The sequence below is a fragment of the Cebus imitator genome, unplaced genomic scaffold, assembly GCF_001604975.1.
Source record: "Cebus imitator isolate Cc_AM_T3 unplaced genomic scaffold, Cebus_imitator-1.0 Scaffold50, whole genome shotgun sequence".
Lineage (NCBI taxonomy): Eukaryota > Metazoa > Chordata > Mammalia > Primates > Cebidae > Cebus > Cebus imitator.
Window position 1 is genome coordinate 2,143,554 of NW_016107365.1, and position 23,088 is coordinate 2,166,641.

General features: G+C 41.3%; 1 protein-coding gene and 1 long non-coding RNA gene across 3 annotated transcripts in view; one reads left to right on the plus strand and one right to left on the minus strand.

Moving 5' to 3' along the window:
* ZNF366 (zinc finger protein 366) overlaps window positions 1–10,425 on the minus strand; it is a 66,080-nt gene extending 55,655 nt beyond the window's left edge. The window contains exon 1 of one of the 2 annotated variants that reach the window (XM_017527613.1): window positions 10,239–10,410. The gene's annotated coding sequence lies outside the window, so the exon portion shown is untranslated. Of the gene's footprint in view, window positions 1–10,234 lie in introns of both variants that reach the window. The other variant, XM_017527612.2, reaches the window with a different exon arrangement.
* Window positions 1,951–21,754, plus strand: LOC119471094. Its single transcript, XR_005200087.1, has 2 exons — window positions 1,951–2,519; window positions 21,557–21,754. It is a non-coding gene; the product is annotated as an uncharacterized LOC119471094 (long non-coding RNA).
* Window positions 21,755–23,088: the final 1,334 nt, after the last annotated feature.

Genomic DNA, 23,088 nt, shown 5'->3' on the forward strand with positions numbered 1-23,088 from the left:
TTTCATAATGTAGCAATATTGTGTATCTTTGATGTGCTCATCTCCCACTTCTATGTCTTTTTTAAGTTTTCAAAATTTGTGTCCATTTTTAAATTGGGTTGTTTATTTCATTACTGAATTTTAAGAGTTTTAAAATATGCATAAAATAAGTCCTTTATCAGATATTCTTAAAACAAGTCCTTTATAAGATATATTTTCTGATATTTTCCCCTAGTTTATTGCTTGTCTTTTTATTTTTATAACGGTATCTTTTTCTTGAAGAGCAAAAGTCTTTACTTTTTATTAAGTTCAATTTACAATGTTTTCATTTATTTAATGTTTTGTGTCATAACTAGGAAATCTTTGCCTAAGCCAAAGTTACAAAGATTTTCTCTTGTGTTTCCCTATAGAAATGTTATAGTTCTAACTCTTACATTCAGGCCTATGATCTACTCCAAGTTAATATATGTGTATGGTGTGAGACAAGGGCCAAACTTCATTTTTTTTCTTTTGTTATAGAAATGGAATCGTTTCGGTACCATTTGTTAAAAAGGCTGTTTTTCCCTCATTGGCATATTTGTCAAATCAATTGAACATATACCTAGAGTCCATTTCTGGACTCTATTATGTTCCTTCATTTGTTGGGTCTGCATAATATTCCATTGTACAGATGCCCTGTACTAATTTAACCAGTCTGTTACTAATGGATGAGTGTGCTATTTCTAATTATTTTCTGTCCAAATAATGCTGTGGCAGATACAGTGCATTGTAGGTATGTCTTTTTGCATCTTATTTGTGTAGGATAAAATCAAGAGGAGTCAATGTTACATTTTGATAGACATTCAAAAAATTGCTCTTTATAGATGTTCTGCTAATTCACAGTTACACCAGAAATATCTGACAGCTCTCTCCAGAACCCCAGAGACAAGTGTGTTAACAAATGTTTCATTTTTGCCGATCAAGTAAATAAAAATTGGTATCTCATAGTTTTAATTTGCATCTTCTTATTGTGAATTAAAGTATCTTGTATTTTGTGCATGTTTAAAAGTTAACTATATTTCATTTTATGTGAAGTATGTGTTTCATGTCATTTGCTCATTTTTCTGTTTATACTAAGCTCTTTGTGATACATGTTGCAAATGCTTCCTCCAGTTTTTGTTTGTCTTTTGACTTTGTTTATTGAGTTTTGGCCCTGAAAAAGCTTTTTATTGTAATGCAATAAAATGCATGATAAATGTTAAGTCTTCTGCGTAAAACCAGAAAGGCCCTTCCTATTCTGAGATTCAAAAAAACACATCTCTACAGTTTTTATGTTTTCTTTGTTTTACTGAAGATTTTTTAAAGCAAAATTTTAGGTTCACAGTATATTTTTATTTTTAACATTTTAAGTCTTTGATCTATCTGGAATTTATTTTAATGTAAGAAATCAAGTAAGAATATGTTTATTTTTTTCCCAAATAGCTACACAGTTGTCCCAATCTCATTAATTACGTAATTCAACTTTCTCATCTGATATGCATGTTATTTTTATCATATACTAAATTCCCATATGCATTTTAGTTCACTGATCTGCCATCCATTCGTGTGTCAGCACGCATACTCAATCCTCCATTCTCTGACTCCAAGTAGCATTCTTTCCTGCGTTACTCACATTCTCACAATATCTCACAGTAAGTGGATGAAGTGCTTTATGAATTGCTTGCAGTAACACTTAAATCTTCTCTCATTTTCTCCCTGTCCCCACTAGCTAACAATATTCAAATTCTTTTTAACATCACTAAGAAAAATATAATTAGGACAGTAAATCTGTTTGGAAGTTTAAGAGATTGAACATCAGATACTACATTCTTGAGTCAAACAATTTGGGGCTAACCCACTGGCTCGTAATCTTTTATAAGAGCCAATGAATTTGGGTAGGCAGTGTGTGTATGTATACACAAGCGTTAAGGTACATGTCCCAGGTACATAGCGATAGCACTTCAGCAAACCACTACCCCTCCTAAAATATCCATATTGATTGAAGAGCAAATACATTCGGCATTGTGTGTCCTAATCCTTCTGAAATGGGATTTTCTCACCATTAAATGTCTTTCCCAACTGCATGTATTAAAAATGTGATGCTGAAATTCTGCTCCAAGGAAACTCAAGGGAGAAAAGAGCCAATGTCAGTCATCCTAAATAGTGGGATGTGTCTGAGCATATGGAGGCTGTAAATACACATGGAATGGGATTGCCTTCTGCAAAATGATGCAGTTTTGAGCAGCACTTTGTTGCCCTCAAAACTGGGCTCTCTCTTCCTTCGCAAACAATCCCATTGAGATCTGGGGTTCAAGCTGCCATCAGAAGAATTCTCTGCCTCTGGATACTTCTCCCTGGCCAGAGACAGGTGATTGTGCCATGAAATCACTGGGTGCCAGAAGGCCTGCAGACCATGTTGGAGGAGCCTCTCACTTGCCTGCTGCATCACTGAATATTTCCTGAGTGTCAAGAAAGACGATGCTGGGAATAGTCCCTCCTTGCCCAGATCTCTTAAAAGCCAGGTAGGAGGCGAGATTGTGGATATGCCTGCCAGCAACCTTTCAGAACTTTTCACATGTTTCTCACCCTAAGAATTCAAATTCTAGCACTTCAGGAACCCCGCCTTTATAGATTAAGCATAGAGCTCTTTGGCACCCTAAAAATGTTCAATATATACATTTTTTTAGGATAATGCTAGAAGGCCCTTCTTTGTGCTTAAAAGAAAAAAAACTGAAAAAATTCTCTGGGGTAGGGATGAGGGGAGGAAATTCCACTGTGCTATGGGAAAGAAAAATGCATAAACTAGAAAAACAGCAAGAAACAAGTGGTGGGCACGATGGAGGTGGGTGCTCCATCAAACAGTGCTGAAAACATGAAATTCCTCATTTCCCTGCACTTTCCATGGAAGGTGGCCAGGGGGCCTCAGTCACGGGAGAGATGCCATAGGCTCCATCCAGGCAGACGCCCCATTTTGTCCAGGCTTCAGCGAACCAGAGGCGATTCCGGTCCTCTCCCTCGCTCTCTTCCGGTCCTGCTTCCTTCCCCCACCCCTCCAACAATAGTCCCCTCTTGATTTCTGTTCCAAGAGAGAACGGTGAGTCCCCAGTGCAAAGGAAACTCTAAGGATTCTTTCCACAGAGGTTTCTGACTGGGAAGAGGGAGGCGTGTGGACTGGCGTCTCCTCCTTGGCTGTGATGCTGGAGAACGGGGTCCTCCCTTTCTCCCTGAGGAAGACACAGGGCAAAGGGAGAAAGACACAGGGCAAACCGCAGGATTTCTCGTCCCTATTCTCAAGCATTCAAAGAAGAAGCCGGCAGAGTGCCTTTTCTTCCTGGAAGAACTCTGCGGTGCCCTCATGTGCATACTACTGTTTTAAATGTTTTTTTCAAGCTACTGAAAAAAGCAAAACTATTTTTTAGGATGATCTCCCTGAAATACTCATCACTACCCTCCCTGGGGTCTTCCTTACCCTGAGCCAGTAGCTTGAATAATAGGCAGAGCCTTGGTCCCCTCTTCAGATTTGTTAGATCTGAGGAAGGGCTTACAAATCTGCCCCAGGTGACTGATGATTGGTGCTCAGAAAGCACCTGAAAAATAATATCCCCGACCTTTCCTCTCTGGGAGTGCTAAGATCCCATGACACCGGGTTAACTTCATGGGGGAGGTCACAGAAATCATGCCTACTGTTGCTCAGAGCTGAATAGACTGGAGACTTGTCCAGTAATACCAATATTTAATAGAAAGGTATGTTTTCTTGGACAAGGTCAAAATTAACAAATGGCTTTATAACTCCTTGGAATAGGGATCTACATTCCAAGATCAACCTGTGTGCAACAGTTCAAAACTGTAAGGCAGCACTGCTCAAACTTGAATGTGCAACTGCTCACTTAGAGATCTTGTTAAAATGCTGGTCTGATTCAGTAGATCTGTGGTGGAGCTGGGATTGATTCTGCAATTCTAACAAGCTTCTAGGTGGTGCCACGCTGCTGGTCCTTGCACCCCATTTGAAGGCTACTGCCTTAAAAGAATACATTTTTTTTTAAATTATTAGCTACAGCTGACACTTCTTTCTTACTAAGAAACCTGAAAACAAGCAACATTAATTTACTGCCTTTGGCAAATCATGTACTTTCTCTAGTTTATCTGTTAAATAAGCCTTTCTTTGGCTCTGAGATGAGGAGAATAAGGCTCCTAGTTGAGAATGGGGTAAGTGCAATGAAGCACCTAAAGTTCTAAGGAGGCCCCAAACCTAGTAATGACTCCTCCATAAATGGTGCTGGTGGTGGCAGTGCTGTTGTTGGTAAGTCACTCTCCCAGTTAGTATCAGTGGCCATCACAGAATGAGGTCAGAGTGGGGGCATAATCTATCAAAGGAATATAGGAGAATTGTACAGAATTGTCTTTGTGTGCCCCGGTACTTGACACTAAAGAGAAGTTTTATCGATATGAGTAGAGGGAGCCTTTTCACCTTGAACCCCAATGTTGTTAAATGTAAAAAGCATCATCCAAAATCCCAACTTTCCAACTTTTGTTATTAGGCATTTAGATTTACCACTTTAAATTTGCCAAATAAGTATAAAACTGTCTCAATCCAGTGCTTTTGGCTTTCTTCAATTGCCTTTAATTAAATAAGGGAAAGGGTATTGTTCTCCACAAGGGTATCACATTTCTCTCCCTGACTTTACCTCATGGTGTTTTGTAAACTCAGCCCAAGTGGCATTCCTTTAGCATGGATTCACAGCCTTTGCCTGTAACAAACCAGAGAGCTGAACATTTCCTACAAGGCTGGATCCTGGCTCACAGTTCTTTTGGTCAAGGAAAAACAAATGACCATTCTCTCTGTCGCCAAAAACAATTTGCAAACCCATCATCTGCCCAGAAAATAAATGGAAAAGAAAATGCAACAACAGTCTTTTCTGTGTATCTATCTGATAAATGTTAATTTCCCATGAACAAATGGGTGGGGGTGCTTACCAAGATGACATTTTACTACACATGTAGCAGCCCCATGCACTCAACAGCAGAACAAAGCCCATATAATTCCAGTCAATTCAGGTGAGGGATAAATACATCAAGCTGGCAGGTTGGTATTGTCTAGACTCCAAAAAAGTTTGACTTTTTTTTTTTTTTTTTTTTTTTTAGTAATTAACGGCTTCATTTGGCATTATATAAAGATAGCATCTTTCACTCTACAGCCCACTGATTCATTAACTCATCTATTTAACAAATATTTATTGTGCCTCTATGACAGGCTCTGTGCTATTACAGGCCCTGGGCAGACAGCAGTGGACAAAACCAAGTCTTGTCCTCGTGGTACTTACTTTCTTGTGAACGTATGTATTACACATAACACTGGATGAAGACATGTTCTGATTCTTTTACGTAAATACCATTACTTTATATAAATGTATTTGGTTTTTGAATAGTCAGAAAGAACAGCCATCAGCATTATTTGTGGTCTATACATTCCTGTCAGAGGCAGATCTGTATCCGTTGCTGCTCTATTTCGTTATCCACATAAACATATAAGAAAAAAAAATATGAGTGATTTAGGTAGAAACTAAATCAGGAAAATGAGAACAACTTTTTCTATAAGGTTTATATTTTCCTTATAATTAAAGCAGGCAATATGACTTGTGAGTGCTGATTTCTCAAACACCATTATCAATCTTTTTGCCTTTTTACATCACCATTAAATTAGGGACATGGATCTAACTTCTAAAATAGGTTCATCACAGCACATGTTGTAAAAAATAAGAAACAAAACCTTATGAAATGGAATCTACTAATATCTTTTAAGGGGATAGAAAAAGTTTAGTATCTGTTTTTCTTGATTAATAAATGCATGCTCACCCTAAGATGCAAATAATATAGAAATGCATAAATCAAAAAGTGCTATTTGGCTGGGCGCAGTGGCTCACGCCTATAATCCCAGCATTTTGGGAGGCTGAGGTGGCTGGATCACTTGAGGTCAGGAGTTTGAGACCAGGCTGACCAACATGGTAAATCCCCATCTCTACTAAAAATTCAATTCCAAAAATTAGCCAGGCGTGGTGGTGGGCACCTGTAATCCCAGCTACTCGGGAGGCTGAGACAGGAGAATCGCTTGAACCTGGGAGGTGGAGGTTGCAGTGAGCCGAGATTGTGCTACTGCACTCCAGCCTCGGTGACAGAGTCAGACTCTGTCTCAAAAAAAAGTGCTATTTATATTAATTTATAATGTTTACAGATCTAAGTAATTGATCTTGTGATTTACATATGGTTCTAGAACATTGATCATTATCATCAGATTGCTCAACCGGCTAGGATTTTCCTTATTCTATAATACTAATAGCTTCTAAAATAACAATGGATATACTCAGAAATATCTTCTAGGGAGAACATCCAGTGCTGAATAGGAGTTCCATTTAAAAGCATGACTCTAACAGTGAGCATTTACAGTTAATGTTAATGCCACCCTGAAGAAGATGGAGCAAGACACCGACAATCTGTTTTAGAGAATCACTGCATGTCAGCAAGAGTCTCACAGGTCATCCTGTGCAATGGCAGGGCAGAAGGAGAGTGTAAACAAGCCCCCAAGTGAACTCTAATACACACACACACACACACACACACACACACACGCCACCTCGAAAATTACTTTATTTAGCCCATTTTGTCATTTCACAGATGAGGAAACTGAGATCGAAGTAAAGAAAACTGTCAAGTCATGCATATAGGAAATGCAGAGATTGGCTCAGAACAACAGTGTTCCGCCCCCCAGTCTGGTCTTTTTCTACTCCACCAAGCCACATGAGAAGGCACCTTTGGCATGTAAGTGCAGAACAACTCAGCTTTGATTTGTCCCTAAGTTAAGCGTCCAAGCAAGTCTCTGTTGTTATTACAAGCTCCCAGTCTAACAAAAGGACCTGAATGGTTTCAGATATTGGTGTATTGGTGGTAGATTTTTTATTGTTTTTGCTGTTATATGTTTTGCTTTTGGAAAGTGGAGAGAAATTTAACCAAGACCTAAGTAAAAAAATCATTATTACTTAACAAACGAATAGTCATATAGGTTTTGAAGTTTACAGTGAAAGAAAAATAGTAGTTGGATCAATCAGGCACCACATACACAGACACACACACACATATACACACACACACACATTCACCCATGGTGATACAGCGTTCTGTTTCTCTGTGTGAAGGTGAGAGGCTCATTGTTTGAATGTTTGAGGTGAGAGAACCCTAAGTGTGCTCAAGGCAGGAGGAGAATGTGTCACTTTAAGTCCTTTTCTCTTTAGCTGAGTCATGATACAACTACCATGGTCTCCAAAAAAAGTGTCTCCAGACCTCTACGACCAGGGAAAAGGTCACCAATGACACAGAGCTCGAGCGCTTGGGGAAGTGGGTGAAAGGGAGAATAAAATATCTACAATATAACTGAAGTCTCTTCGCACGTTCATCCAAGTTGAAAACGTTTATCCCAAGACAAACTTTCCCCTGCATTGAGCTGTGTTGAATACAGCTGCATTCAATTAAGCAAAATCTGCCATTTCTGCCATTAGCAAAGATAAGTGTCAATACGTTAAAATCTACCCTCTTTTATTTTATAAGAATTTAGAGTTCAGAATATCTTCATTCAATGTGTGCCCAACGCTAAAGCTATGAGGAATAATATCTGCTCTGATAGATCCTTGGTATAGTACTAAGCAAGAATAATGTCACAAATTACAGGAGACTCATTCTATTCGCTATATTAACAAAATACAGTACTCTTAAGTGTTAATATATGGCTCTTAAAAATACATATAACTGACATTGATTGACTCCTACTACTTACCAAACATTATGTTAAGTGTTTTATGTCAATAGTTGTATTTAATCCTCACAATTCCATTATGTCGATGCCATTTGACATTTGAGGACACTGAGACTTAGAGCAGTTAAGTACCTGACCTGAGGCCCATGATCAGTAAGCGAGGAAGCTGAAATTCAAACCCAAGTTAGTCTGACAACAGCTTGTGCCCTACTCACTCTAATTTGACTCACATCGCAGCACACAGATCTACCGGACACACATCCTAACATGATTTAAAATGTATTTAAGAAATTATAATTAAGTATGTGTATAGTTTTGGCAGAAATTAATGAGTAAAATATTGTATGTCTCAAATTCTGGATCACTTCAAACTGGAATTCCCCCAATGATATTGCACCATGACCCCCAAAGAATCACACACTGGAAGTTTCCACAAATGCCAACTCACTCTTTGGAGCTGAGTGAGTAAAGATAGATCGAGTGGTAGCGACTTAGACTAAACCAGTCCATGGCTTTTGTTCTTCAGGTAGCTAAAGTCCTTATTCCGCAGGATCCAAGAAATAATTTCATGGCAATGACTTAACAACTTAAATGGAAATATTGAATACAATTTTTTCTTTTAAAGAAAACTGCATATCCTCAGCTTCTTAATCTCAAGCCATAGTGAAGACTCATGCTAGCAGTGGGGCTGTTTTCTGAGCCACTGGCCTATCCACCTTGTGCCTTCCTTGTCTTTAATTTAATTGCCTTTCTTGTCTTTAACAAATGACTCTGCTGTCATTTGTTTCTTATTGTGCTGCATCTGATGCTTTTACTCAATAAACAAAATTAGAATGTGTTCTGTGATGTTGTTTTAATTGGACACAAAATTAAACACATTATCAAGAGAAATGAAACTGAAAGGAGCAAGTGAAGATCGCAGACCTGCGTTTTCTTCTGGGGCCACAACTGCTGATAAATGATGCAATAATCCCCTGAACAATCTATCCCAGCTACCTTTTGATCTGAAGATCTATAAAAATTGAGTAGTTAGGGGAGGAGGTAGGGTAGCTGGAAACCATTTTCAATTGCTACTAGAATAATTTTGCATCCGCAAGCTGGCAAACTCTAATCACGTCTTTTTACATTGCTCCTGTTATGGTGCTCCTAAGGAAAGTCTATTGAAAAAAGGAGAAGAACAAAGAGGTCTGACTAATGGAACAAAAGCTACATCACAGTCTAGTTCTATCATGTTTTCTCATCCTTAGTAAGATGATGGTTCAATTTTGAATAAAGATTAATTACTTGAATGTGGTTAAAGCATAGTCTGGCCAAATTAATTTTAAAAATGAGAGTCTAGCTATTTTTATCTTACTCTTCACATCCCAGGTGATTTCAGTCAGTACATTTCATAGGAGTGAATATTTTTTAAAAGTGTGCATGGCCATTGGCTTTCACCCATTCGGCATCTCTCTGAATTGAAGTATTAATATTGGGAAACATACTGAGTCTCTCGGAGTGACCTTGCTGACCTATTTTTGACAACATGACTTCGGCTCCCCCATGGCTTGTGATGATGGGCTCCTGGTAACATTATCCTTTATGAAAAATTTAACTGAAGCCAGTTAGACTTTTAAAAACTAGTTGTCTATATAAGCCTGACTAGCTTACTGTGCTCTATTTGGTGCTTGGAAAACCAGGCACTGGGTGAATGTTTTTCAATTGTGCTATAACTTAGTTTTCCCCTCCTACTGACATAAACGATCAATCTTAATCCTCCAATTCTCGCTGCATATTGTTTTCCAAAACTAAAGCTATGTGCCCCAAAACCTTTGCCTTCTTTCATGTGGCAGATGACATTGCACAGGGAACCTGAACACATAAGCTCCTCACATGCAGAACTATTTCCAAGTGACATTCCCTTCTTTCTTTCCCTCCTACTTCAGTGATGCAGAAAAACCATCATATAACAATTAACAATCCTCCTTTAGTGGGATGCGGAATGGAAAGCAAAGAACAGGAGAAGGGCACCTCAATCTAGGCAACATGTTAACAAAAACTCCAGAGAAAAACCACAGTCCTTAACAGACAGCCTGATAAGGTTCCCAGGACATAGTACTGAGGAAGAGCAAATTCTACTCTTCCAGTGTGGGACATATCTCATACTCCAGTGGCTCCTGGTTCACCCAGCCACATGATCTATGCCAAAATTCAGATTTAACACAGTGTCCTCTTTAGTCCCAATGTAATTCTACTTCTAGTTTTACCAGCCTTAGCTCTGCAAAGCATCAGTATTCTCTTACAAAAAAAAAAGTATTAGCTTAAATTCTGGGCCATCTATCACTCACAGCCTTTGGTTAAGGCTATACTCAGTAAGGTATTTTCTGTTGAAGATGCCCACAGCAGTATCCACCCCAGGAACCTTGAAATGGAAGCAGAAATGATTGCATGGGTAACTTACCAGGTCCTGAGGTCTGAATGGCTGCAGCAGCCCCACTCCTTTACCTGATCCCTGCTCTCTCTGTCTCTCTCCCTCTCTCTCTCCCTCTTTCACTTGTGTACAGATTGCAGGGAACTTAAAGAACTCGCAGGGACAGTGTTTCGAATGACTTAAGAAAGAGAACAGGAACAATACTTCGTTCTCTTTTTCTCAGATGAGTACCTTCGGGAAGAAGGAAGGAAGGGAGGGGAGAGGGAGGAAGTCAACAACCCTTTGCTTTCCTGAAAAAAAATAAGGAAACAGAAGATAGACATCTCATTTTCTCTTAAACAAAATGTTGGAAGGGGCAAAAAAAGAAAAAAAATCTTTGAAAAAAGGAATTCCTCAAATATGCTCTCTGCCCTGGGAGCTTTAAAGAGATGAAAACGCCTTAGTGGCCTGTCCTGTCCAAACAAATGGTGTTCCAGAAAGGCAGGCTCTCCCGTGCTTGCAGCCTCTGGTATCTGGTTTGCAGAACTGACACAGCCGAAAGGGAACAAATCATGTCATGTCGACTCAGAGCAAGGGAGAACTTGGCTGTTGTGCTAACCAAGGTAAACCTGCAGCCTGTAAGACAGTGTCGGGGCTGGTCAGCCAGGACTCTTGGCTTTTCCTAGGCCCTTTGAAACACCAGCGTTGCTGCAATTCCTCAGCTGACTCTGGATCCTTAGAGTTTTTCCAGAATCGAATAGCAGACTTATGCTTTGGTCACCGAGCTTTATGCAGTTGACCCAATCCAGCTTCCATCACTGATGGACGAAAAAGGGAAAAGAAGCAACTAACCACAACTGCACAGGACATGGTCATCTCAGATCTGTTGTTTGTATTATCCTATCCTCTACATTCCTAAGGCCTCTTGGATTTAATCACCTTTGGAAAACTGGAAGGAGATTTCTAATTTCATAATACTGCCAAGCAGCATAGGGCTTAGATAAACCAGCCACAATTTTTGAAAAAATACGGGGGAGGCAGGAGCAGAAAAAATGGAGGAAGTACCCTGTATCAAGGTAGAAGACTTGGGACTTCAGCAGGCAGGCTTGAGCTCTGCTTAGGCTTAGTTGCACTTAGGTATAAGCTCAGTTTTAACTTCTCAGATTTGTGTTATGTCTTTTGCACCCCTCATTCATCTGGTTAGGATCATTTTCACTGTGAAAAGGAACTAGCAGTTATGTAGACCTTTGCGGCAGCAAAAGAAAAACTAGCTTTATACTACTTCCTCATTTTACCCAATTGTGAAAAAAATGAGGTGAACAGATACACCTGATTGCAAAGAGTCACGAAAGTGAGTTCAGGGAAAGAACGATTGTGAATCAGTGACCCTGCAAGATTTTGATTAGGTCCTTATTGGCCTATAGGATTATGTTTTTATTCTGACAGTCTTTTTTCCTATCTATCTGTCTATCTAATCTATCTACATATCTATCTGTCTCTTTCTATCTAGTTATCTGAATATGTGTGCATGTATCAGAGACAGACATGAAGATTTTGATAAGATTTTGTTACTCGGCTGGTGTGCACAAGCCAGGGCAGAGTGCCATTCTTTACATCCTCCACAGTACTAACACTGGCACACCCACGGCACTGGAGTTCTGGCCTGAGTGATCCAGGCTTACCAACAGTGGGGAACATGGATGACCAGAGACAGTCTCTACGGCTTGCCCAGAGCCACATGCCAACACACTTCTGTCTCCTGATCCCGGCTCTTGGGCTCTTTGCCCTCTGCTGGCCTTCCTCTGCATCCTGGCTTTGTAGAAATGGGAAGGGAAATGAAAATGAAAATCTGAGAAAGCCAGGGAAGGGGCATGAGGGAAAGGAGCGGGAAGGCCTAGGAACGGAGTCTTTTAAAGGGGAGCCGCAGTGGGGCAAAGCTTTGAATAAGGGAGGTGAAACAAGCAGGCGGCTGAAATTCACAATAAAAAAGCAGACATCCGTGGGAGTCAGGTGAGGTGAGGAGGAGCAATAGGGAGGGGGCAAGGTGTCAGGGGCATCAGCAGCGGAGGAAAGAAGGGATCCAAGCAGCAAGATGCTCAGGCTACCAACTCCTCACAGGCACGAAACTGCCTCTGCTCACTTGGAGAATCTATCGCAGCAACACACAGCCCTTCCCACATTTTTATTCTTCTTCGCAGCCCCAGGGCAAGGCCAGGGCTGAGCCCCAGGAGTCCAGGCAGAATCCAAAGGATTTCCCTTTTAAGTCTGCAGAATGTGGGGACTGTCACGTTGAAGCCGTGTTGTTTTCTCCAGGCCAGCTGACCCACCCAGACGGCCTGGATTGGGACATGTGCCATTTCAGGCTGCATTTGACTGAATGGGACAGCATTCAGTCGGGTTCTGACATCTTCCCTGCAGCCAGCCAGAGGACTTTTAAGGCTGTTTTGTGCCAAGCTGCTTCATGCTCACACGACCTTGCAACCCTGCCTGTGAGATTCACAGAAAAGGCTTTTCCCTCTTCCCCTATGCTGCCAATCACCTGAACAGTCACCCTCTAAAACTTGTGAAATCACCCACTGGGTGTCAGGGGCAGAAATTCCTAACCCTCCCATTAGGCTTGGCAGGAGAGATTTCTAATCAGGCCGCTGGAGCTCTAGTTCTGTCCTGGCCTATCTGCATCCTGACTGAAAGTGAATGATCCAACTGAGACATAAGAGCGGGAAGGGCACGTGGCTCTGGCCCTCACCCCTCCGGAAAGCCCCGTGTGGCACAGCGTATTATAAAGAGCAGTTGAGTAGAGAGGGGGGCTGCCTACCCCTGGGAATAGATAGGAGGACAAGGAGAGAAACCAAGGTGAGGGCAATGCTGTGACTCCAGCCCTCAGAACCAGCACCACAGAAATAGGAGCTCTGCTCAAAATGGCATCCTGCCTCTGAAGTGCCCTAATTTGTATGGTGCCAGCTTCCAATGACACAGAACTCTAGGATCATCTGTTGACTCCTGGGCCAACTTGATTTCAGGTCATGGAGGTAGCAGGGTAGGAGAGAATGGAGAAAGGATTGGAATACGACATATTCTTCAGAAAAATGCACAAAAAAGTAAGTTTACAGGTCAGGGAACTTCACAAAAGGAACACGTCTGAGTAGCCAGCACCCAGATTAAGAAACAGGACATAGGCCTCCAAACCTCTGTCACTACCTCCATTCACATGCCTTGACTTCCAGCACCTGACAGGGATACGCATTACCTGGTTTTGAATTTACATGAAAATGGCATTGGCTTGCACTTCGTTTGTAGTATATTCATGGAATTTGTCCCTGTTGTTGATGTAGCTGTGGCTCATTCACTCTCACTGCTGGATAGGGTTTCAGCCTGTGAATATACCACCATTTATACGTCTCTTCTTCTTCAGACAGACGTTGGATTGTTTCTAGTTTGGAGCCATTACAAATGGGCTGCCAGGAATATTCCTATCCTTGCCGGATGTCTTTTTAGAAGCCTGATGCAGGACTCGTCTCTCTCCAGGAAGACTGGCCACTCCAGTGATTCACAGTCTTTCTGTTTGGCATCCTCTGGCACTCACTTCCTCTCACAGGGGATGCATAGCATAGATTTAAAAAAAGGAATCAAATGACTTTGATTTGAGGACATGGCCATGCCTTTGGAGACACTGGCAGAGTTCCTGAGGCACTTGGGCACTGGTTAGGAGCCACTGTTCTCACTTCCTGCAGCAACCTGGAGATGCTAGTTCCTGCTGCTGAGTCACGCTCCAGCCGCTCCCCATCTCCCTTGCAGATTCTATGGAAAATGTGTCTCTCCTCTCTGCTCTGGGCTTCTCACGAACATGCTGAGTTTTGCTACGTGAAAGCGCAGGAGGGATGGCGCAGTCCCCAGCTTGAAACTGTTTTGAAACTTCCTTTGTTTCTTTGATTTACTGTCTTCAACTTGCCAAACCCCAAAAGCCTCCAAGTCCCAACTCTCAAAAACGTGAGAATGTTCATTTCTTTTTTTCCTTTTAAGTTGTTTTTTTTTTTTAGCATCAAAAGATGATATGAAGGATTCATTTAGACAAGTTATTGAAGAAAGTCTATTTTATGCATCCAGTTTTTTCATACAAGTGGGGATAAGAACACATCTATTTTGTACAGTATTTGGAGTAAACAAGAATAGGCTAACATCGTTCACATACTTGCCATGTGCCGGACACTTCTAAACACTTCATCCGTCAAACTAACTTAGTCATCACAACAGTCCTCTGAAGTAGGTGCTGTTATCGTCCACCACCCCCCTGTCCTTTTTATAGATGAAGAAACTGAGTAATGGAGACATCATACTATTTCCTTGGTACCACACAAATAGTAAGATTTCAAACCCAGGGAATTCTGGCTCGGAGCCCTAATTTTTAGCCACAAAGCTAACATACCCTGCTCTCCAAACTAACACTGCACGTCACATAGTAAAAACCAATGACTGCTCCCTAAAATTGGAGAACCACATGTATTACAATATAAAAGGCACAAAGGTTCATAGGGCAACCCTTTAATAAACATGTCTTATGGACCAGGAAGCCCCATGCTAGGTGTGGTTAATGTGCTTCTGGATTTTATTGCCTCGTAGAGGAGAAATATGTTAAAGAAATCAAACAAACCATATCTGAATAGCTAAACAGTTACCATGGTGGTCAGTGCTCTGAAGATAAAGTCTGGGAGTTACAGGGCCATCGGGGCAGGAAGGTCAGGAGGCTCTTCCTAAAAATGGCATGTCAGCTGAGACCTCAAGAATGAGCATGAATCAGGAAAGATGGTAAGGGGCAGCTCATGCAAGGGGCCAGCCGACAGGCCTGAGTTCAGATTGTGACCTTGATCCTGAGAAGGGTGGGAAATCGTTAAAGATTTTACGTGGGGGATGGAATGGTCAGGTTTGCATTTCGGAAAGACTATTTCGGTGGCTGTGCAAAGAATGAAGGGGAGCAAGAGTGGAAGCAGATGAGCAGCTGTAAAGTTGATCCTGCCAGTGAGTCCAATCAAGAGACATAGGTGGACGTGTGGTAATCGCCCAAGGGGTTCACCTTGCCTGCTGCCTAGACAGAGCCCATTTATCAAGACAGGGGAATTGCAGTGGAGAAAGAGTAATTCATGCAGAGCCGGCTGTGCAGGAGACTGGAGATTTATTATTACCCAAATCAGTCTCCCCCAGCATTCAGGGATTGGAGTTTTTAAAGATAATTTGGCAGGTAGGGGCTTGGGAAGTGGGGAGTGCTCACTGGTCAGATTGGAGATGGAATAATTGTGGGTGGAAGTGAGGTTTTCTTGCTGTCTTCTGTTCTTGGGTGGGATGGCAGAGCTGGTTGAGCCAGACTACCAGTCTGGGTGGTGTCAGCTGATCCATCCAGTGCAGGGTCTGCAAAATATCTCAAGCACTGATCTTAGGTTTTACAGTAGTGATGTTGCCCCTAGGAGCAATTTGGGGAGGTTCAGACTCTTGGAGCCAGAGGCTGCATGATCCCTAAACTGTAATTTCTAATCTTGTAGCTAATTTGTTAGTACTGAAAGGCAGACTGGTCCCCAGGCAAGAAGGGGGTCTTTTCGGGAAAGGGCTATTATCAATATTGTTTAAGAGAGTAAAACCATGAACTGAATTCCTTCCCAAAGTTAGTTCGGCCTATGCTCAGGAATGAACAAGGACAGCTTAAAAGTTAGAAACAAGACAGAGTTGATTAAGTCTGATCTCTTTCATTGTCTTAATTTCCTCAGTTGTAAGTTTTGCAAAGGCAGTTTCAATATTAGTGCCTGGAGAGGTCATAGGATGACCAAGTTTGACCAGAGTCTGTTGAAGAATAAATATAGGCAATGCCTGGCTTAAGAATAACTGAATTATGAACGCTCCCTACTTTCAAACAGCAACATCTACAATTTCCCTACCATCCCCAGTTTCCAGAGCCTCCAAAGCTAAGTGCCTACCCACCACTTTATTCCACCCAAGCCTCCTGTCTGCTTGCCTTGCTGTCATTGTCCCATGTCTAATTTTTTCAACACTGACCTAACAGAGAGCTCCCTTTGAGTAATATACAATGCTTTTACCAAAAAGCTACTGGCATCCCCCAAGCTAGCCCAGTAGTGGTAGTTGGAGAGATGGAGTAGAACCCAGTATTTGACCTACTGGAATTGGGGAAAATGTACCCCAGGCATTCCATGTAGGACCCAGGCTGAAATTTCTAAGAAAACTGTTATACTTGGTAGATTGGTGGTGGTGTAACAGAGTTCCAGCACATTATGGTTTTAACAACTGGTCTGAGGATATAGGAAAAAACACTCAAGTTTTTCCTGCTATACATTTACATCACAGAACACTTCTGACACCAGACGTATGGGAGTTTTCCCCACATACCTAGGAATCAACCAATTCTGCAGCAGACACCAGTAGGGTGTCCTAATTCAATTCAATGTCAACACCATCTACCTGGAGATAGCATCAGATCCCACAGGTTGAGGATTCAGTCCCATGATACTAGCCTCCCCTTCAGGTGCCAATCGAAAGCCCCAGGTTGTTTCACCTTTACTTCTGACTAATCAGCTATACCTCAGGGTGCCCATGACCCCCTCCTCAATTAATTGGTTCAATTAATTGGCTAGAGTGGCTCACAGAACTCAGGTAAAGACTTATTTACCTTTACTGGTTTATTTTTAAGGATATTACAAAGGATACCAATGAGCAGAAGATGAAGAGTTGGACAGAACAAAATATGGAGGAAGGAGGGCAGAACTTCCATGTCCTCTCTGGGTATGCCATCCAGAAGCTCTCAAACCCAGTCCTTTTGGGTTTTTATGAAAGCTTCATTACACTGTGATGATTGGCTAAATCACTGGCCATTGATGATCAGTTTAACCTTCAGCCCCTCTCCCCTTCCTGCAGGTTGGGGGGTGAAGCTGAGAGTCCCAACTCGGGTCTTTCCTGTGACCAGCCCCCATCCTGAAGCTAACTTGGGCTCCCAGCCACCAGTCAGCTCATTAGCATATCAAAAGACACATCATTTTGAAGATTCCAAGAATTTTAGGAGTTGTATGCCAGGAAGGGGACTAATGCCAAATATACACTTCACCGTATCACAACTGGTTTGTGGACTTAACCATCAAGGAACATGCAGTCTGAGCTCCAAATATCTGGTAGGAGTAAACAAACATTTTTAAGTTGGGGAATGTTCATAGTCATATTAAAAGTAAAGCAAGCCCTCCTTGTTTTCTCTTTCTTGGATTGCTTGCTTTGAGGGGAAATTAGCAGCCATGTCATGAGGATACCCAAGTAACCTATGGAGAGGGCCACATGGAGAGAAACTGAGGGCTCCCACTAACAGCCTTTGAGTGCACTGTCAACTGTGGGTTATTATTAGGCTCATCATTCTCCAGTCTTCATTTCTATAACTTAGTAAAGCTCACCTTTTCACAGTCTCCTCCAGAGAGGTTGTAAAGACCTTTTCTTCTGTTTGCAGGCTCTCTTCAAGCATTCTAAATGCTTATTGATGTGTCTGTGGCACACCAGGGTCAGGAAATAACTTTATTTTTATACATTAAACTAAATATGATTAGAGCTCCCCTCCTTGGCAAAGTTGGCTAACAATTCTATGTCATTATTTTTCATGGATCCCACACCCTTCCTTAGGTTGTCCCAGACATAGGACTCAGGCAATCTTAGGAAGACAGCACTGAGCCTTGATCCATGCTGGGTCATTCATGGTCCTCTCAAAGGGGGCTGGTTCTCCTGGTGACTCTACACACTCAGTGTCAAGTTCCATCACAGGAACATCTGCCAAATCTATTTGACCTATTGCCTGCCTCATGCCCAGATCTCCTGCCCCTGTCATCTACACAGCCCAATGCAGGTGTGATGCAAGGTTGCTGCCACTCTAAGAAAACCCACAACCTGTCTCATTTCCCAATCTTCTGGGATACAACTCACACCAGGGGTCAGGCTTCTTCCTTCTTCAATTCCATTGCCATGTCTTCAGCCTCATTAGATCTAGATCAGTATTTAGCTCTAAACTCAGTGATTTAAATGAGCCAAGCAGGTAACACATGTGTTAAGTAAGTGTGCCATGTGTAATACAGAGGGCTTAGTGGTGATCATGGCAAACTGAAGAGCCTGTGTTCAATATAAAGTGCTTTGTGAGCACATAGGCCTAGTGTGAACAGATCTTATTTTTTAAAAATAAGACAAAAACTGAATATTTATGTGGAATCTATACTTTAAATATAGAATTGGGCCAGGCATGGTGGCTCATGCTTGTAATCCCCACGCTTTGGGTGGCCAAGATTAGAACTGCTTGAGGCTAGGAGTTTGAAACCAGCCTGGTCAACATAGTAAGGCCTGCCTCTACAGAAGGAAAATAAGAAAATTAGCTGGGCAGAGTGGCGTACGCCTGTGGTCCCAGCTACTTGAAAGGCTGAGGTGGGAGGATTGCTTGAGGCTGGGAGGTCAATGCTGCAATGAGCAGTAAGCAGTGATCACCCCACTACACTATAGCCTTGGCAACAGCAAGACCTTCCCAAAATAAAATAATCTAAGAAAAAATTAATTATATATGTGAAGGGAACCTAGCATTAGGGTTTTAAAATACATCTCCAAATTCGTCAATATTCCTTTCTTTGAGAGATGACATCTAGTTCCTCATCTTTTTAGTGTGGGTTAGACTTAGTGATTTGTTCCATAAAATCAGGATAAGGAAGAAGTGACAGTAAGGGACTTAGAAGACACAGTCATTGAAGGCATTGGAGTCCCCTCCTTGTTTACTCTTTCTTGGATTGCTTGCTTTGGGGAGAAATTAGCAGCCATGTCATGACCCAAGTAACATGTGGAAAAGACCACATGGAGAGAAACTGAGGGCTCCCACTAACAGCATTGTGAGTGCACTGTCTTGGCAATGGAGCATCTGGCTCAGTCACACTTTCAGACAATGGCAGCCCCTACCACACTGACTGCAACCTCATCAAAGATCCTTAACCAAACCACTCAGATATGCTTTCTGAATTCCTGCCCCACAGAAATATGAGATAATAAGCATTTTTTCAAAAAACCAGTTAGTTTTGTTATTATTTGCTATGTAGCAGTTATCTTTTGCTAGTTTACAATTTTGGCTCTAAATTTTCAGACCAAAAATCCCAGGTAGGAATATTTGTAGGTGGGTGGATCTCAAAATTTGACTACGAAATTAACTAAGTCTGTTAACTGCTTGTACCCACCTTCACCATACCCAACCAAGTAGGTCTGTAGTAAAATTGTCACATATTTTTTCACCTCCTTACATCACATATGGGATAACAAAACAGTGAGTGTATTAGTGGCCCTTGGTAGACTACAAGCCACAGGAGTTTAACTCACCATCTATGCCACTGACATGTTTATTTCTTTCCAACATTTGTTAGTGAGTGGGGGGGATGTTTTCTAGTCAAGTTCTCTCTTTAGCTGTCTTTTCTTTATAGATTTTACATTACCATGGGTTAGAAGATCAGCAGCTAATTTGCTTTAGGTGGTGGCAAAATCTATACTTAGTGTTGCAAGTGCTTAATGAATACCAGTTAATAATCTGAAGGCTAGATGTTGGAAAAATTCTTTAAAGGAGGAAAAAATCAACAGGACGCTTTCACCAAAAAAATAATCCTCCTTGGGAACAAATTCAAACAACAGAATGTAAGTTTCATGGGAATCAGACTTTGCTGGATCACCATTGTATTCCAGTGTCTGGAAGCCACTTGGCATGTGAAAGTTGCTCAATAAGGAACTTTGAACGAATGAATGAAAACGTGAGTGAATGAGAGCAAAAAGAAGAGGTTCCACTTGGAGGAGGAGGATGGTTCCATCCACGGGGCATTCTTCTAGCCCCACCCCTTCACCCATCTCATTCTTAAAATGTTGTCATCAATGAGGCACATCTGAGGTAGGCTAAGACTTCTTGAGAAATATGGTTTGAAATCCAAAGAGTGGGAAGAACACCTTCAGACCAGACATGAACAGATCTGGCTTCTACCCCTGGCCCTTCCACTTACTGACCACAAGGACCAGGAAGTAGGCCTCTGCAACTCTTCTTCAGTCCTAATTTCTTCCTCTGCAAAATGAGATCGAAGCTTCCAGCCTTAACACCAGAGGTTTCATGAGTCCGTCACAGGCTTCCCCTTCTTTTAACACCCTCTCCAAAGGAGGCAAGTCACTGCTTGTGAGGTGCTTTGAAGCTGAAAAACCGGAGGCCTCAGAGCAATGTGACCAGAGGCGCACAGCTTGGCAGATGACCTGATATGACTGATGTTCAAAGCAGCTGTCAGTGAATAGAAGGCAGCATGCACAAAGGAGCCAGCCAAAAATAATGAGAGAGGTGAAAAGAAAAAAAAAGAAAAGAAAAGAAAGAAACACAGCAGGGCAAGGCTCCAGGGTCACTTGTGTTTCCTCTGGTCTAACCTCCTCCCTCTCCTCCACCCAGTCCTCAAACAACCCCCTCCTGCCTCCTCCAGCAGGAAAGTTAAAAGCTTTCTTTTGGAAACAGAGTAGTTTGCTTAGACTGATGCTGTTTACCTTTGGTAGGACAGCCATTGGCGGTGAGTTCAAACACAGGAAAGGGCCTTTGTTCCAGGAAGAGCTGCAGACGGGCTGAAAGACCGGCCATGATGCTGCTGGGTTGCACTATTCCTAACTGGTGCTCAGCCTGAGATCACACCAGGAACTTGCCTCAGCCCCTGGCAACCAGCTTCCAGCTATTTCTTGGATTACTACCTTCCTTTGGGAATATTGCCCCTAAAACATAAGATGGTGTGAGATGGAGGAATGGGGAAGTAAGGGAGGGAGAATAAAAAGAGAAAAAGAGACTTACATACGAACAAAAACACAATAGCCCTATTTCCAGTCTAGTATGAAAAACAATTATAACAAGCAGCAAACTTTGGGTTTACATTTGGAGGTTTCATTATTTATTTGTTTTCAATTATTAACATCATCCTCTATGAACTAAGGAGTACACATCTGTCAAAATGAGGCCACACACTGCCCAGAGCAGCTACCTCTGGACAGCTCTGATCTGTTGGTGAAAAGGAAGGGAAAGAATCTTCCTCCTTACGTTTTTCAAAGTGACCCACCCTGAAAAGGGTTATGCTAAATTGTGGGAGAAAGAAGGGAAAGTATATGAGGAAACAAATGCTGTTAAAGGATCAAAATCTTCTGGGCCTTCCCCATTCCCCCCAAATTTCTTTCTACTAATTCCGTTTCAAAAACTCCCTTGGCTCCAAGGCACTAGATTCTCTGGTTGGGTCATTCTCAAGTTTACCATGAGGATCTCACTTCTCTTTCCCTGATTTTAGAATTATTTATGTCAAAATCTTTCTGTCTTCCAGAGAGCTCATAGCATCCTGTCTCCTCCAGAAGCTCTTCCCCAGCTGAAATGTAAATGAAGGGCTATTAGTCTGCTCCTCAACCACCCACCTCCATGGTCCCTGACAGTGTGAATGAGCTCCTCACAGCCAGGATTTTTTTCTCCAGTGAAAAGTAGCAATTTCTCCTACACTGAAAATTTCCTTAATAAAAAAATTCATAAAACTCTGCATGTAGTATTTTATTTGGTATAGAATGAGTTTATAATAAGTTCCTTTGTGTTATTTCGAGATTATTCTTCTTAACTCTGGTTTTTAGCAGTTTAATGTATCTGTGTGTGGGGGGCGGGTTGTGGGTGTGGGTGTGTGTTTAATCCTCTTCTGCTTGGGAACTGCTTTCCTTCCAAATCTATAACTTTATGCCTTTCTCTAAATTTGAATAATTTTCACCTTTACTTCTTTTCAAATATTTTTTTCTGAACTATTTTTTCTCTTCTCCTTCTCTGACTTCAGTTACACATATATTAGACCTTTTCATATTATCCACAGTTCCCAGAGGATCTGCCCATTGTTTTTCAATGTCTGTTCTCTCTGTTCTGCATATCAAATAACTTCTATTGAATGATTTTAAAGATTACTGATATTTTCCGTTATTTCTATTTTACTGTTAAGACCAACCAGTATATTTTTTATTTTAGATATTGTAATTTTTAATTCTAGAATTTTTATTTGGTTCTTTTAAGAAAAAAATAGTTTTTAGTTCTTTATTGAGCTTTCTTATCTTTTCATTTATTAGGAGTATGTTTTTCTTTATGTCCTTGAGTATAGTTACGATAACCACTTTAAAATCTAGTCTGCCAATTCCATCACCTGTATTATCTCCAAATTGTTTTTTTTCTCTTGAGAATAAATAAGTTATATTTTTTTCTTCAAATGTTGAGCAATTTTGGAGTGTATTCTGGCTGTTATAAATGATACTCTGAAGAGACTCTGTATTTTGTTATGCTATTCTGAGGAATATTGTGCAGATTTTTTATGCAGGCAGTTATCTTGGCTGAATTCAAATTGCAGATTCTGGTATGTCTTGAAGTAGGCAGCAGCTCAAATCCAAGTTCTTGTTTTGTTTTGTTTTGTTTTCCTCAGCTGAGAGGCTTGAGCTCTGTCCCACAAATGTGAGACATAGGGTTCAACCAGAAATTTCTAGGCAGCATTTGGGTGTGCTCTGTCTCTCTCTTTCTCTCTCTGTGATTATCTCCTTCATGGAATTTCCCTCTCATTTTCAAGAAGCTGTGGTTGCCTTGAACTCTGACATTTGGTTCTGCAAGCCAGGAAGACTGTGGGTTTCTATCACAGTTTCAGTGATCCCCATGTCGCACCAGCTATAGCCTGCTCTCAGGATAAAAAAAAAAAAAAGAAACATAAAACTTAACTCATGGTATTCTCTTTTTCAAGTATAAACTCTTCTGTAATATCTGCCTGCTTTTATTTGCCCTCAGATAGTTTTCTATTTTTCTAAAGTTTTAAATTATAATCTGCAGAAAAGTTGGTTAGCTAGA